Source organism: Felis catus, chromosome C2 (assembly GCF_018350175.1).
Source record: "Felis catus isolate Fca126 chromosome C2, F.catus_Fca126_mat1.0, whole genome shotgun sequence".
In the NCBI taxonomy this organism is placed as follows: domain Eukaryota; kingdom Metazoa; phylum Chordata; class Mammalia; order Carnivora; family Felidae; genus Felis; species Felis catus.
Genome location: NC_058376.1, coordinates 146,638,651 through 146,655,801, shown reverse-complemented (window position 1 = coordinate 146,655,801; position 17,151 = coordinate 146,638,651). Strand labels below are relative to the sequence as shown.

Genomic DNA, 17,151 nt, shown 5'->3' with positions numbered 1-17,151 from the left:
CACTAGGCTTTTGTCCACCTCAAAAGCCTCTTCCAAGAACCAACCTTCAGCTTTTGATCCTGTTCTTTGGTCTATTCTTGTTTTATCTTCCTCTTCCTCTTATTTTTTGGATTTGTTTTGTTGTCCTTTTCTAAATTCTTAAGTTGGATGTCTAGCAAATTATCCTCCAGGCTTTTCCCTCACTGTAAGCATTTAGAACTATGCATTTCCGGAGCGCCTGGGTGGCGCAGTCGGTTAAGCGTCCGACTTCAGCCAGGTCACAATCTCGCGGTCCGTGAGTTCGAGCCCCGCGTCAGGCTCTGGGCTGATGGCTCAGAGCCTGGAGCCTGTTTCCGATTCTGTGTCTCCCTCTCTCTCTGCCCCTCCCCCGTTCATGCTCTGTCTCTCTCTGTCCCAAAAATAAATAAACGTTGAAAAAAAAATTAAAAAAAAAAAAAACAAACAAAAAAAAACCTATGCATTTCCTCGCAAGTATCAGTTTTGTTTCGATCCACAAGTTTTGATAGTATTGCCTTGTAATTTAGCTATACATATTTTTAAAATTTCCATTATGATTTTGTTATCCTCTGCATTTATCTTTGATTTCTGTTTCATAAATGTCTGCTCTTTTCTTCATCCTTTTCTTCCTCTATTTGGATTTATTCTGCATTTTCTTTCTAAATTCTCACGCTGACAATTAGGTCCATAAATTTCACTCTCTACTTCTATTATAAGCATTCAAGGCTATATATTTCTCTCTAAATACCACTTTTGCAGGTTCCCATAAATTCTGCCCAGGATTTCTTTACATTCCAAATTCTTACTGTATGAATTCTTGCTATGTGAATGCAATAAGCATTTATACGTATATTTTAAGATAGATCTGGAGATCTTCATGTTTCTTCACCTGCAAAAAGGGGTTTGTACCAGCTTCTTTCAGTTCCAAAAGACAAACTCACTCCCAACCTATCTCACAAAAAGGGATTGTGTTTGCTAATGAGATTAAAAAGGCCAGGGATATGAATATTTTAAGAGTGTCTTTGGGATGGCTTAACCAAGGAAAATAAAGTGTCCAGGTTCTACTTTATGTTCTCATGTCTTGGCTGTGATTCCTCTTTGCTGTCTGCGATCTCAAACAGACTTCCTCTAGGAAGATCACCGTAGTAGCTTCAATCCAAAAGCAAAAGAGCCAACTTGCAATATCGCAGTGACAAACATGAGGATGAAAACCACAAAATAAGGACATTCAAAATGAAAGCACCGTAGGCACCTAATTGTATCATGGGACTGTGAGATGACTGTGCTTCTTGGTGAATTTAAATACTTTTTTTTGGGGGGCGCCTGGGTGGCGCAGTCGGTTAAGCGTCCGACTTGAGCCAGGTCACCATCTCGCGGTCTGGGAGTTCGAGCCCCGCGTCAGGCTCTGGGCTGATGGCTCGGAGCCTGGAGCCTGTTTCCGATTCTGTGTCTCCCTCTCTCTCTGCCCCTCCCCCGTTCAAGCTCTGTCTCTCTCTGTCCCAAAAATAAATAAACGTTAAAAAAAAATTTAAATAAATACTTTTTTTTTTTGAGAGAGATAGAGAGAGAGCGAGTAAGCATGAGTGGGGGAAGGGCAGAAAGAGGGGAGAGAGAGAATACCTAGTAGGCTCCGTGCTGTCAGTGCAGAGCCCCACACAGGCTCAATCTCATGAACCATGAGATCATGACCTGAAATCATGGAAATCAAGAGTCGGTGGCTTAACCAACCGAGCCACCCTGGTGCCCCTAAAATGCTCACTTTCTAAAAGTTACTACATGTAAGATTTTCTCTTACTTATTGCCAAATACAGTCCTAACTGAAAGAATTTGAGAGGCACATAATACAGAGACTGAGTCAAACAAACTGTCTCAATCATGGCTCACTGGATCATAGCTATTGCCGCTTCATTGCTCCCCAGGAGGTGATATTTGCTTGAAGCAAAAGGACTAGGATTATCAAACCATACTGAGTGGGTGCTATCGATATTTTATTTTTAAGAATTCCAGAAGGTCAGATATTTTTTTTCCTGAAATCAGGTAGCTGCCTGGGAAAGGGAAACAGGATTTAGGAATATAATTGATGAATGCTGTTTAGAACTTCCTCCCTGCTGAAGTGGCCGTGTCCCATGGAGCCCTGTGTGAGTGGGCATAAATGGGATTGGGGAAAATCAATGGCTAATTCTGCCTGTCTGGCCTCTAGGTCATTTCAATTGTGGTCCATAAGGCAGAGGGAAGACAGCCTAAAGAGAATTCAGGGTGGCCATGGCTTACAGAGTTTCCTGCTCTACAGCTAATTAACGATTCTGCAGTTCATACGAATGAGAGATTCTATACTGATCACACAGCTGTAATTGAGTACTTCACTGTCTTTTCTGTGCAAAAATGGCTATGTTCATCTCATCAAGTGGAATAAGATGATTACCTTGCACTGTTGTTGCATAATAGTTATCCCATCAATAAAACATGATTTCACATCTTTCAAGGGGAGCTAAAGCACTAACGTTTATTTCAAAATGAATGGGAGGTACTTATAAAGCCTTTCGATATAAAATCCTCTAAGCCATTTAAATGAGAAGAGTGGCATTTCTAAATTTACCTTTTGATAAGTTATAGCTAACATAAGGCCGAGACAAATAATAGCTTAGTTAAAAGGAGCAGAAAAAATATTGAACTAGAAATCTCCCCCCCTCCTTGCTTCCATTGATTGTGAAATGGCTGCAACTTCTCACCTCTTCCAGTCTCTATGCCTTTTGTCCAGTACAAGGTGACCTTATCACCTCTCTCAGCAGGGTGGAGTCTGGAGCCTGCCTACAGCACTGTTAAATATAGCCCCCAAATTCTTTAACATTCCTTTCACTGAGAGATTGACCTAGGCTTCCTCCCCTTGAATCTGAGTGGTAACTTCTTTTTTTCTTAATTTTTGTTTATTTATTTTTGAGAGAGACAGGATGTGAGCAGGGAAGGCAGAGAGAGAGGGAGATGCAGAATCCTAAGTAGGCTCCAGGCTCTGAGCTGTGAGCACAGACAACTCATCAACCGTGAGATCATGACCTAAGCTGAAGTCAGATGCTTAACTGACTGATCCACCTGGGTGCCCCATGAATCTGAGGGGTAACTTCTTGAAATAAGGAACAATGTACAAGTAGTGTTGTACCAGTTTCTGGACCGAGCCTCGAGACACTTGCAGTTTCCTATTTCTTGGGATGCTTGCTCTTGGGAACCGGTCACCATGTTGTAAGGGAGCTAATCTGCCCTCTAAGAGTCTCATAGGGAGAACTGCCAGCCATGTGACTGAGCCATCTTGGACGTGGGTCCTCCAGCCCTTGTCGAGCTGGCTGGTTGACATCTGATAGAGCAGACGTAAATTGTCCCCACTGCGCCCTGACCAGATGGCAGATATGGGAGCAAAATAATGATTGTTTTAAGCTGCTAAGTTTTGAGGTGGTTTGTTAAATAGAAATAGATAGCTGGAATATTGCCCTTGAAGGTGAACTGCCTACATTGTTCTGCTTTGGCAAATAAAATGTAGAGGAAGCAATGTGCCAGTTCAGACCATACAGCTCTATGTAAAAGGTGTTGGGAGCTTCTGTTCCCTCTTGGTACTCTGCCTTTGGAGCCTATTGGAAGAAGAGAGGCATGGCCAGCTGCTGTTGCCCCAGGCCAGCAGCCAGCCTACCTCCAGAAATGTGAGACCATCCTAAACTAGTCAGCCTCTCATTAACTGACCACAGATGCATGAGCAAGCTAGTCAAGATCCACCAAGCCTGGCCCAGACTAGAATATCCTGAATGTTTCTCTTATTATAATAATCTTGGCCTTTATCATGAATGGGATGTTGTGGAGAAGCAGCAGATCACCCCTGTGGGTCCTTCTCTGTACCTAACAAGTTGGGAACAAACTCCAACCATGATACACGTCTCTTAGGGAGTGATATTAGGATACCTTCAAGAATAGAAGACAAGGTAAGGAAAAAGGATGTTTGGGGATGGCAAACTGAAGTAATTGAAAACAAACTTCATTAATACAAGGATGAATTTCAAAAACGGAATACACAGTCAATGGAATACAATTTGGCATTGAACATGAATGGACTAAAACTACGTGTATTAATGCAAAATCTCACAAACATAATGTTGACTGAAAAAAGCAGCTTGAGTTGCAAACCAAAGTATTTCTCTACGAGGCATCTGAAGTTTTACAGCAACTGGCCGTGAACTTGGACACTGATATTTTGAGTAAGCCACGCTGGAAAACATGATGATCATAGCTTACGTGATAGCTGAAATAAGGATCTCTTCAGTTATGTAAGAGCATTTTCAAAGTTTGATTAAATTTATTCATGTAAAAATAAAATCTAACAAAGCCTGATGAATAATCTATCACCATCAATGAGCTATTGATATTTTAGTAGACAAGAGTTCTTGCCTACTATGGCAAGACAAGTATGGCATGCACATACATACACCTATCCATGCTGTTAGACTTCAGCTTCCATTTCATGGGCTTTATGAATATTATGCAGAATTTGGTCACATAGTAAGATGTACAGAAATCGTACTTAGTGTACTTATTTAGTATATTCAGAATATACTTGTCCCTTACTCCCAAGGACCCAGGCTTTGCTTGCAGGCAATGTTTACTTCTAACTCAATCAGTGCCTCTGGGAACTGGAGCACAACAGGGCAAATGCCTAATTATTCTGACACAGTCTGAAATTTGCATTACAGAGGCAGCTTGAGTCATACTTACCTGCAAATAGCTCCTGAAATTGTGACTTTTTCTCTGCCTGAAAGCTCCAAAGATCTTCAAGGTCTGTGATTACATCAGCTCAGGGCCCATCACTGTGGGAACCGAGTCCCATTCCTGCTTGCCACCTTCCACATCTGGTCTGTGACTGGATGCCAGCCTTTCTGAGAACGGATCAGCAATGCCCTTTCCTCCTCCGCAGTGCCGCATTTGCTGTCGATTGGATCAAATTACTGCTTCCCTGTTGGAGGTGTGTACTTGCACCATATTTGACACACGACTTTGCAGTGGTTCCCCTGTAGAAGGACTACTGGACTGCTGGACTATGGAACTAGGTGAAGACCAAGCAAGCAAGCAAGCAAGCAAAGGTTATTGTTCAGAACTTGTTGGAGCAAAGGAGTCAGCCCACATTACTTGCATTTTGGCAGGTGAAAATTCTACCACCGAACCACCCACGCCATCACTTGCATTTTGGAAAAGACTTAAAGCAGACAAGAGAGTAGGAAAGCTTAGCAGGGAGGCTTCAGGTATGCTCTGATTGGAGGCAGTTGGCATGAAGAAGCAGGATATTGCATTTGACTGGTTGGGGGTGTGTATTTGGCTTTCTCCAGTTGGTCCTAAGTTGGAGACAAGGATGATAATCTGGGAAGTTGGCAGTTATTGATCCAGTCCTAGACATTTCAGGCTGATCGTTTACGGAAAGTGTTTGGCTTCCTGGATCATTACCGGAGATGGTGGTCTGACTTCCTACAAGTCTGACTTATAAACTGGCTGGCTTCCCCGGGATGGTTACTATAGACAATGGGTTGGTTTCCTGGGCTGGTTCCTGCAAGTCACGGATAAGTGTTATTTTTATTTATGGTCTGGCCACTGTCCATTTGTATATTTAGTTTCTCAGTACAGAATGTTGCACATGAACATGTACTCCACAGAGGTTGAGCTCTATTCAAATAATAAATTGCAAGTCAAGTACAAGTACATTATCTCAGAAAATTAAATAATCCTTTGTGTAGGCCTATTAAACAAAATCCTGGTATAACACTGAAAAGAGTCCCACTTCCCCTTTACTCTATTTCTAAGTTTTGGATAATTTTTCCTTAACATTGTATAATAGGGAAGGACAGATACAGGAAGTTATGAGTAATCCTACAGTTTTGGAAAAGGTAGGAACTATACAAGAATTGAACAGAGGCGTGGTAATTATATCAGCAAAAATTTAATCCAGGAGGGAAAGGCAATAATAGATCTGTGTCAGTTATGGGTTGAACAGCATTCTCTAATCTGCTTTACCTAGTATAAAACTTGTATTTAAAAACCTTTGGTAGGCCTGACTGGCTCAGCTGGTTAAACTTCCAACTCTTGATTTCAGCGCAGGTCATGATCTCACGGTTCCTGAGATCAAGCCTGTGGTAGAGGCTCTGTGCTGTGCCGTCAGCACAGAGCCTGCTTGGGGTTCTTTCTCTCTCCCTGTCCCCCACTTGTGCATGCCCATGTGACACCTCTCTCTCAATTAATTAATTAACAGACATTTTATTTTATTTTATTTTTTAATTTTTTTTCAACGTTTATTTATTTTGGGGACAGAGAGAGACAGAGCATGAATGGGGGAGGGGCAGAGAGAGAGGGAGACACAGAATCGGAAACAGGCTCCAGGCTCTGAGCCATCAGCCCAGAGCCTGACGCGGGGCTCGAACTCACGGACCGCGAGATCGAGACCTGGCTGAAGTCGGACGCTTAACCGACTGCGCCACCCAGGAGCCCCGTTTTTAACAGACATTTTAAAAACTAATAAAAATAAAAAGTTTTGTCCAGGGATGTCTGGGTGGCTCAGTCACTTAAGCTTCTGATTCTTGACTTCAGCTCAGGTCATGATCTCATGGTTCATGGCATCGAGCCCCATGTTGGGCTCTGTTCTAGGTGTGGAGCTGCTTGAGATTCTTTCCCTCCCTCTCTCTCTACCCCACTCCTCATGTTCTCTCTTTTTCTCAAAACAAAATGAATAAACAAACATAAATATTAAACACTTTTGTCTGACTTACTCGTGTACTCTATTTCTCAGTTGGTTCACAATCCAGGAGTTGAAGACACAGATATTGTCTACTTTCCTCCTCACATCTCAACATTAATTACTTTTTGCAAAATATCATTCGATAAACTAGATAAATAAGATCTATCTCACGGACCCTCTTGATCAACGATGCAAAAGAAACTGGGTATACACATTTGTTTGGACTTGAAATGCCCCTTTACCCCCTAACAGAGCAGCATCTGGGGTATTTGTACTTTGCTCTGGAATTTTTTAAATCAAACTTCCAGAATTCTCAAATTCCTGACCAGCAGGCAGCTAGAACCTACTAATTCATGTGTGTTTGATAATGAGACACATTTCTCCCCAACCCCCCCAAACCTCTAAAATAGACAGCATTCCATGCCCTCTTTTGGGTGTCTCTGTCTTTACTTCCTTATAAACTTGTTAATTCTGGTATGCATCCAATTATGCACCAGTATTTCATAAGAGAGTGAGGTGGTGTTATTAATAAGAAAAATTCTTCCAAATATAAATATTGACTTAAATACGAATTCAGTGGACTAACTGGCTTCAACCATGAGAAAAAAAATCTACATTTATACTTTGAATTTTATTTGAACTGAATTTTCTCAAATATTTTAAATTACTCTGCAGTTTACTTAAGTTATTATGTAGTTTACTAATCCCTACAGTGTGATTTGTGGCCAAAAGATCGGTCACCTGATTGTCCACTAGATGTCAGTGCATTCCCATCCTGAAATTATTGGGAGAGTATCCATCTGGTGACAAAAAAAAAAAAAAAAAAAAAAAAAATCTGTTTACATGAGAGATCATCACATCCTGCCTCTCTCTTACTAGTATGAGAGATGCCACAGCCGGGTCAACTTTCCATTCTTTTTCATAGAGGACAGGCTCAGATCCCTTTCATCTTTGGGTATTGACATCTGCAAGCTCTGTTTTCAGTAGTCATTTTCTTTTCCCCTTGTTAAACATGGCCATCTTCCATCGAAGGGAGTAAACAATGCTTTGTTTTGCTGTGTTAAATTAATGACACAGGATGGAACTGAATGCCAGGATCAGATGACATACAAATAGATGTTTCTCTCCATCATCTGACTCATTCGTAATGACCCCCAGAGTGGACAGCTGTACACGCAGTTATTACAGCCATACTGCCTACTGTCGCTTTATCTGTAAACCACTGAGACTCAAGGGAATCCTCCTAACACAGGCTCTGAGTTTCTTTAAAATGCACAATATGGGTAGTAGAAGAGAATCATATGCCCTTGGCTTCACACGAGCAAGTATTTTAATCAGGATGCTCTTGGTGAAGTCTCAGATGCATTCATTTAGTTGATAACTATGGTTTCAGAAGCTCTTTGCGTGGGAACAATTCAGATTGGCAGTCTCTGAATCCCATCCAGTTGAGTTAAAGCTGCATTTGCTCAAGTATGTTCTGAAGCACGCTGGTCCCGTAGGACGTGAATAGATGGTGTAAAAGGTCTAAGAGAGCGTACTAAGAAGATTCTGAGAAATACTCTGGGAACACCCAAATTAAACACATTTCTCGGATGCAGGACTTCCTAGCACCATTAGTATTCTTGGGGTAGATTATGACTATCCAAGAAGAGGCCATAGGTATTCAGGGTTTGACTCCTTTTTTAACCTTAGAATAATTATGTTACAGATTATTTTACCAAACAAGTTGATCCTCAAATGTGAAAAAAAGACTAAAAGTCTTTTGCACTACAGTTAGACAACTTGTCTCATATTCACCTTCCATTCTTTCTTTGGCTTTCCTTTCTCATCTTACATTGCCGACACAGAGTACGTCAGACACCGCGTGAAAACAACGTGATAGTGTGGATGCCACACAAAAGACAAAGGGATTACTAGGGCTTAATGTTTTCAGTAATGTGTAGTAATCTTCGCATCTTGATACGTTTTACACCTAGAACGTGTCAAAGTCAGCAAACCGTCTGAAGAAGGCACTGGGCATGGCCATTGGCCCCATGTTTCATGAGGGAAGGAAGTATTTTTCTCTGCGTTCGAAAGAATCCTTTCAATTTGTTTTGAAGTCTTTCAGTGAGGGATTGACAAGAAAGGTTTAGCCAACAGCAATTTATTAGGCAGATTTGGAGTTGTTGGACTGGCAGAGGCAAGCATTGGAACAGAATTAAGTATGTAAAGAGAGTGCCTTAAAAACACACACACACACACACACACACACATGCGGAGGGATATTAGAGGCAAGATCCCGGGGCACAAATGCAGAGAAAATTGAAAGCATGCAGTGGGAAGTACAGTGTCCATTGAAAAGCGGGGCCTGAATGCTGAGAAGGGGGCTCTCAGTTTGATACTTCCTTGCATGAGCAATAGGAAACTTCTTAAAATGCTCCCTGACATTTGAACAAGGCAAACCTCAGGCTGCCAAATATGGATGAAACAATGCCAAAGCTGGGCTTCATCTCCCCTGGGAAATACTTGCATGGTGGGGACCATCTGCTCTCTGATCTGTCAATTTGCTCCTCGAGTCATGTCCTGGGGATTGAGGACTCCTTCCTTTCCAGACGTCCTTGCTCATCTCTTCTAACAGATTTCTAGTGTTTTCTCATAAAATTGCAGAGAAGGCCGGGGGTGGGGTGTGGAGAAGGAGAAAGTCACAATATTGTCTTTGAGAGAATGTTTAGAAGATGTTTAACTCAAGAGAGTGAACCGTATCAGGTAGAGGAACAAATGGGTCATGGGCTGTGATTGATAAAAGTAAGGCTTTAATATCATTAATGTGCGGCTTCACTGAAGCACCTTGAGATGCAAAATAAAATCACTTTTTAAAAAAAATTCTGGAAATTACACATATAGAAAGTTGAATGTAAGTGTAAATCTTAAAAAAAAATTTTTTTTAACATTTATTTATTTTTGGAAGAGAGAGAGAGAGAGACAGAGACAGAGAGACAGAGTGTGAGCGGGGGAAGGGCAGAGAGAGAGGGAGACACAGAATCTGAAGCAGCCTCCATCCAGGCTCCGAGCTGTCAGCACAGAGCCCGACGCGGGGCTCGAATCCAAGAACTGTGAGATCATGACCTGAGCCGAAGTCAGGTGCTTAACCAACGGAGCCAACCAGGTGCCCCGAACGTAAGTGTAAATATGGATGAAATTTCACAAAGTGAATGTACCTTTTTAACCAGCACCCAAATCAGGAAACAAAACTTTACCAGGTTCCCCAAGTGCTTCCGACTCCCCTTCTACTCATTACCCCCTGCAAAGAGCAGCCACCAGCCAATTTGTAACAGCAGAGATTCGGTTTGCCTGTTTTCGAACTTCGTTAATCTGCACTTAATTTAAATTTTTTTTTTCAACGTTTATTTATTTTTGGGACAGAGAGAGACAGAGCATGAACGGGGGAGGGGCAGAGAGAGAGGGAGACACAGAATTGGAAACAGGCTCCAGGCTCTGAGCTATCATCAGCCCAGAGCCCGACGCGGGGCTCGAACTCCCGGACCGCGAGATCGTGACCTGGCTGAAGTCGGACGCTTAACCGACTGCGCCACCCAGGCGCCCCAATCTGCACTTAATTTAAATGAAATCTTACAATATGTGCTCCTTTGTATATGTTCTCTTTCACGCCACGCTGTATCTGTAAGGTTCATCCGTATCGTTCATATGGTTGTACAATGCTCTTTCCCATTAGTGTAGAGAATTTCATCCTGTGAGTCATTATTATTATTATTTTTTTTACCACTGATTTATTTTTCTACTGTTGAAGGACGTTGCAATAGTTTTCAGTCTTGGGTGATTGAGACAGTGCTGCTGTGATCGTTTTTGAACATGATTTTTGGAGAATGTAAGGATAGGTCACATTTCACTACACGTTTACATCTATCGGCACAGAACCGACAGAGTCGGATTTAAAAAATCTGTCCTTGCTTCTCTGAGATACCATTGCCCAGGTAAGTTCAAAGACATCAACACTCAGTCCTATCACCTCGCAAAGGAACAGCAGAATGTGTAGCGTGTCCATATAATCCTGCTCAGGACAGCTTTTTGAGATGCTGTCTGCTGCCGTGTGTCCCACATGGTCCATCTGGCCACAGGAGACAAGATCTTTCCATTACCGGGTCACAGATACACAGGCTGATCACAAGGGAGTTTGCTCGCAGGAGTACCTCTTGCCATATGTATACAACTCCCTCAGCCCCCAGCCCCACCTCCACGTCCTGCCCATGAGCCAGGACTTTGGAATCCCGAGCCTGCTTTGGAATCTGAATCTCAGGTTAGATTCCTCACTCTTATGGTGACTCCTCTCAGAGTTTCTGATTTTTCCCCGCTACCTGGCCTCTGCCAGGCCTACTGAGGGCCATTAAATGAGTCTATATAACTTGGAGCTTAAAAGGAAGGGGGTCTTGAGCTTGTTTGTATTTCTTCCAGAAGGCTTCGCAAGTTCCCCGTCAGTTACTGGATTCAAATAGACACATGGTAGGCAGACGCCACCTGAGTCCTTCTGCCATTATCTCTAAGCTCTGGGACTTTGCAAAGCTAAAACATTTTCTCTCTCTTTTTTTTTTTTTGGAAAAAATTTATTGTCAAATTGGCTCACATACAGTGTGTGAAACGTGCTCTTGGTTTCTGGGGTAGATTCCTGTGGTTCATCGCTTACATACAACACCCGGTGTTCATCCCAACAAGTGCCCCCTCAACGCCCATCACCCACTTTCCCGTCTCCCCCACCCCCCATCCACCTCAGTTTATTCTCTGTGTTTAAGAGTCTCTATGGTTTGCCTCTCTCCCTCTCTGTAACTGTTTTTCCCCTTCCCTTCCCCCATGGTCTTCTGTGAAGTTTCTCAAGATCCACATATGAGTGAAAACATGATATCTGTCCGTCTCCGACTGACTTATTTCATTCAGCACAATACCTTCCAGTTGCTAAAATATTTTCTAGCCAAACAATGGGTACCTTCTTTCATTTGTACAACAAAATGGAAAAAAGAATGTCTTCTCTGTGATGACCTAATATTGGTCATAAAAGCAATTTGCAAAAGGATATAGACAATGTAATATCATTTGTGTAAAATTTAAAACCCCAAGAAACATTGCCCCAGCTTATTGGAAAAAAAGTTAAAAATAGGTCTAAGAATGAAACAGAATGAAACCGTCTCAGGATGGTGGTGACCTTTGGATAGGGAGGGTCATGGTGAGGTCTGGGGAAAGGAGAGGAGACCTTAACTGCATCTGGGACTTTTTTTTTTCCAGAATGATCCAAAGCAAATATAGCAAAATGTTCATGTCTCTTAAATCCTGACAGTAGACTCATGGGTGGCTGTTCTATTATTTTCTGAACTTTAGTTTATGTTTGAAAAATATCACAATTTTTAAATTAAGTTTTAAAAAGTTTTTCTTCTGGGGCGCCTGGGTGGCTCAGTCGGTTAAGCATCCGACTTCGGCTCAGGTCACGATCTCGCGGTTCCTGGGTTTGAGCCCTGCATCGGGCTCTGTGCTGACAGCTTGGAGCCTGGAACCTGCTTCTGATTCTGTGTCTCCCTCTCTCTCTGCCCCTCCCCTGCTCATGCTGTCTCTCTCAGTCTCTCAAAAATAAATAAATATAAAAAAAATTTTTTTTAAGTTTTTCCTCATCCACACTTCTCAGATGGTAAACTGAAAATGTGAAGTTGAAAAGCAAGACACAAAACCATATAGGCAGTATGATCTCTATCATGTGCCCAAAAATTTAGAGAAAGGAAAGTGAAAAACAAATCGTAATAAAATGTTAACAGTTGTTTTCCAGTTGGTGTGGAGAGTGGGTGGTGTGTGTGTGTGTGTGTGTGTGTGTGTGTGTTAAGGATAGTAGATGTATGTGTTCTTTATATGTCCCCTCATTTTCCTAATCATTGAAGGGACCCAGAGTACCCCAATGTGGCATAAAAATTATTTTGAGCTGAAGACATTTGAGAATCAACAGACACAGAAGGAAGTTCTGACCCCCTCTTATCTGCCTAAAAGCAGAACCTTCCAAAAAAATTCAACTGCCGTCACTTTCAGAGGAGTTTTCCCACAATCTCAAGGAGATGAGAAGTTGGAAGATGAGAAATTGCAAAAGCAGACATTGTCACAAAACTGTCATACCTCCCAACTACCCCCCTAAAGGCCCATCTATCTTTCTGAAAGTCATTCATTTTTCCATAAGTGCCCTCCCCTCCCCCTTCTCCTGTTGAGATGGTAGATAAGCCCCACATTCTAACCTCTTCTTTGAACCATGCTTCGTAGGCTCCTGGGCACTTACACAAATAAACTTGGTCTTTTCTCCTGTTCATTTGTCTTTTGCCAGTCTAATTTGCAAGCCCTCAATTACTGAACGTTGTGTGGGTAAAGGAAATTTTTTTCCTCCTGACATTATCTACCGAATTATTTACCTAATTATCTGACTTGGATAAATGAGGGGCTGGAGAGGAGTGGAATGTGATAAAGAGAGACAGAAAATCTGGGCCAGAACCAGTGCGTACTTGGGCTGGATATCGATTCCCTGCGGCCCCTTGCCCTGCCCGTGGGAACTGGAAGTTCACCGCTGTTTCCTTCCACCTTGCTTGGGAGGCGGGGGGTGGGGGGCACCAGCTTTGCTCTCTCAGGCGGTAGGTTCTAACAATTTTCTTGCATGAAAGCCGGGTCTCAACTCTGCTTGTTCCAAGCTGCAATGGTGTTTCAAGAGATCAAAAAGCAGCCCGGCCGTCTCAACAAAGGAATTTCCTTGAACAATTTTCCGGGGCTGGTAGGGGCTGATAATCCTGTTTAAAGAAGGCCTGCCATTATTTGGGTCTTGGCATCAGACCTGTGCCTCCTAAATTGCAAAAAGTTGCTTGTCAGAAGAGGGAGCCAGGTTGAGAATAGGACCGGCAGGCTGAGAGTAGTCGCTGCTACCATTGCATTTGAGGGTCTCTCCACCAGGTTTCTGCTTTCCGGAATCTTCCTTCCATCTGTCAATGAAATCATTCCCACCAGGATTCGGCTTTCTGGAATCTCCCTTCCATCTGTCAGTGAGATCATTCCCATTTCTTATCCCCTAGCAATGCTTCTCTCACCTTTTGTGCCTACAGATTGCCTGGGGATATAGTTAAAATGTAAATTCTGCCACAGCAGGTCTGGGGTGAAGCCCTAGAATCTGCAGTTCTAACCAGCTCTCGGGTGATCCTGAAGTTTCTGGTTCATGAACCACACCTGGAGCTAAGCGCCTATAGATGTTCTCAGTTTTGGCAAAGAATACTTAACGGCATCATTTTGGTTAACTGCCAGACAAAGAAAATCTCTACTGGAACCTATGCTATGCCAGGCACTATTAGCACATTTAATGCTCATATCTGTTTCTTGCCCCAGTCTTTGCTTAAGCAGAGCCGCGTGTGATTACCTTCTACCCCAGCTTTCAATTTCTCTTTACTGGATGGTGAATCGTCTTTCAAGACCCAGTCCAGCAATCCTGGTATTCAACAGATCCTTTCCTGTAAGGAAGTAAATATAACCTCATTCATTCTGTCCCCTGACTCCCTACCAGTGTCGCACAGTTATACGTAGGCATTGGAGATGAAGGATAAACTTTTCCTTCACTCTCTTAGGTTAAGTGACTGGGGGTTGCAGATTAAACTTGCAAAAGACCGATTAACAGGAGAAAAAGCGTCAGCATTTTATTAAATGTTATGGGCAGGGGGGTCCCCCCCCAAAAAATCTTAATTAATTTGATTTGGTAATCATTTCACAACGTATATGCATAGCAAATCATCACACTTTATGCCTTAAGTGTAGACAATTTTTATTTGGCAATTATTCTTCAATGAAGCTTTGAAAAAGATGCTCTCAAGGAAATACTGTTCATTTTGGTAGTTGTGATATTGATATTGGGGTTAATGTAAAAAGTGTCCATATGTATTAGAGATGTGAGGGGGCCCAGAATGTCCACCCTGAAATGTGCCACTTTAGCAGACTGATTATCGTGAATTAGAGATACTTGGGAAACAGCCATTGCAAGAACGCTCTGACCCTCCTTTGTCCCCCTGAAAGCAGGAGATAAATCTCCCATGTGAAAGGTCCCCTCCCTGCACAGGGAGGTAGAACTACTTTTCACCATCAGAGACAGGAAATTTAGAGCCGAGAAGGCTCTATAAACACATCTTGTTACTTCTTCATCAATATCTTGCACAAAGCCCAAACTCTTTTGTCTTGTCAACTCTTCATAGATGAATTATTTCTTTGTCTATAAGACAGCTTCCTGCTCTGGGCATTTCTTCGAGTTTCATATTTTTATGGGGCTCCCATACATACAAAATTAAATCTGTTTCTTTCCTGTTAATCTGTCTTTTTATTATGGGGGTCTCAGCCAAAAACCTAGACAGGATGAGGAAAAATTATCTTCTCTTCCCACAGCTGCATATGGAAATCTTTAGAATAAAAAGGCATAATATCAGAGATTTTCTTTAAAATAGTGCAACAGAACAGGGGCACCTGGGTGGCTCAGTAGGTGAAGTGTCTGACTTCGGCTCAGGTCATGATCTCGCGGTTCATGAGTTCAAGCCCCGCATCAGGCTCTGTGCTGACAGCTCAGAGCCTAGAGCCTGCTTCCGATTCTGTGTCCCTCTCTCTCTCTCTGCCCCTCCCCTGCTCATTCTCTCATTCTCTCTCTCTCTCTCTCTCTCTCAAGAATAAATAAAACATTAAAAATTTTTTTAAATAAAATAGTGCAACAGAACAAAGGAGAATGAAAGCACAGAAATATTAATAATTCGAAGTTTTGGCAGATGGCCATATGAGGGTTCATCACACCATTTTCTGTACTTTTGTGTATTTTTGAAAACTGTCATGATAAGAAGTTGAAGAAACAAAGCGAAACGAAACTGCTCAACCCTAACAATCCAGCTCCTGAGCATAAAACCCAAAGAAGTTCTCACTCAGGACTTCTATACGGTTATTCCCTGCAACCTGGTTCGTAGTAGCAGGAGCTAGAGTTGAACACAAGCTACCTGCCCATCTCGGGGGGAACGTGTGAGGAAAAGGGAGGGCAGTATTTGGGGATACACCAATCAGCAGCAGCAACAGTCTGTGGGATGCACCTACAGCAATCTGGACAGACCTTAAAAATAGAGTGCTAAGATAAAAAGTAAGAAGCAGAAATATAATATATATAATAAATATCATATAATATATAATAAATATCATATAATATATAGTAAATATCATATAATAAATATATAATAAATATCATATAATAAATATATAATAAATATCATATAATAAATATATAATAAATATCATATAATAAATATATAATAAATATCATATAATAAATATATAATAAATATCATATATAATAAATATCATATATAATAAATATCATATATTATATAATAAATATCATATATTATATAATAAATATCATATATTATATAATAAATATTATATAATATATACATAATATATTAGATACATTATAAATTAAATATATTTTTATTTAGTATATATAATGTATACATAAATTCATACAAAATCTCATGACGTATTTTCCAAAGACACTTTAAAATTCTAGAAAATATATCCAATGCATTGACATGGCTGCTTAGAGTGGGGAGGGGGTTGGTGATGGCTCTGGGAATGAAAGAGAGCCACTGAATAAAACAGGAAAATGGCCTCCGTGGAGTAATAATGTTAGTGTGCTGAGCTTAGGAGTATAACCACTTCCATGTTTCATGCTTCAGGTCCAAAAGACACAAAAACATCCCATGCAGGACGTTCCCTAAATCAAATGGGAAATAAGGGGAGAGGGTAGGAATTTCCATGTGTTTTCCAAGTCTTTTCAAGTGATTCTGAAACACTAAAAAATCTCATCTGTCTTAAGAGGGACTAGGGCACCTTGGTGGTTCAGTCAGTTAAGTGTCCGACTGTTGATTTTGGCTAAGGTCATGGTCTCATGGTTCACAGGATTAAGATGCACGCTGGGCTCTGCGTGGACACCTTGGAACCTGCTTGGAATTCTCTCTTTCCCTCTCTTTATGCCCTCCCCTGCTTGTGCTTTCTCTCTCTCTCTTTCAAAATAAATAAGTAAACTTTAAAAAAAAATACCATTTGTTTTGTTTTGTTTTTTTAAAAAAAGAGGGACCACCTGATTCTAGGTCACCAGGCTAGGCCAGGAACAGCAGAACACAAACTCCCGAGCAGGGCAAGCAAAATTCCCCCTACTGCCAAATCTGTGTGTGTGTGTGTAACTACGAATCAGCTCAAGTACTATGTAAACGGTAATTACTCCTGGCCAACTAATTTCCTATTTACCTCTTAGTAAATGTCCTTTTCAATCCACCTGTGAAGGGAGGGAAAGAACCTGTTGTTCTTCTCACCTTTGTTAGGTATAA

At 41.6% G+C, this 17,151-nt stretch overlaps 1 long non-coding RNA gene across 2 annotated transcripts in view; it reads right to left on the bottom strand.

Annotated features, from left to right (window-relative positions):
- LOC109491564 overlaps positions 1–17,151 on the bottom strand; it is a 43,126-nt gene that overhangs the window by 21,991 nt on the left and 3,984 nt on the right. The window contains exon 2 of one of the 2 annotated variants that reach the window (XR_002745490.2): positions 4,747–5,569. This is a non-coding gene — a long non-coding RNA (uncharacterized LOC109491564). Of the gene's footprint in view, positions 1–4,746; positions 5,570–14,082; positions 14,257–17,151 lie in introns of those variants that run through there. The other variant, XR_002745489.2, reaches the window with a different exon arrangement.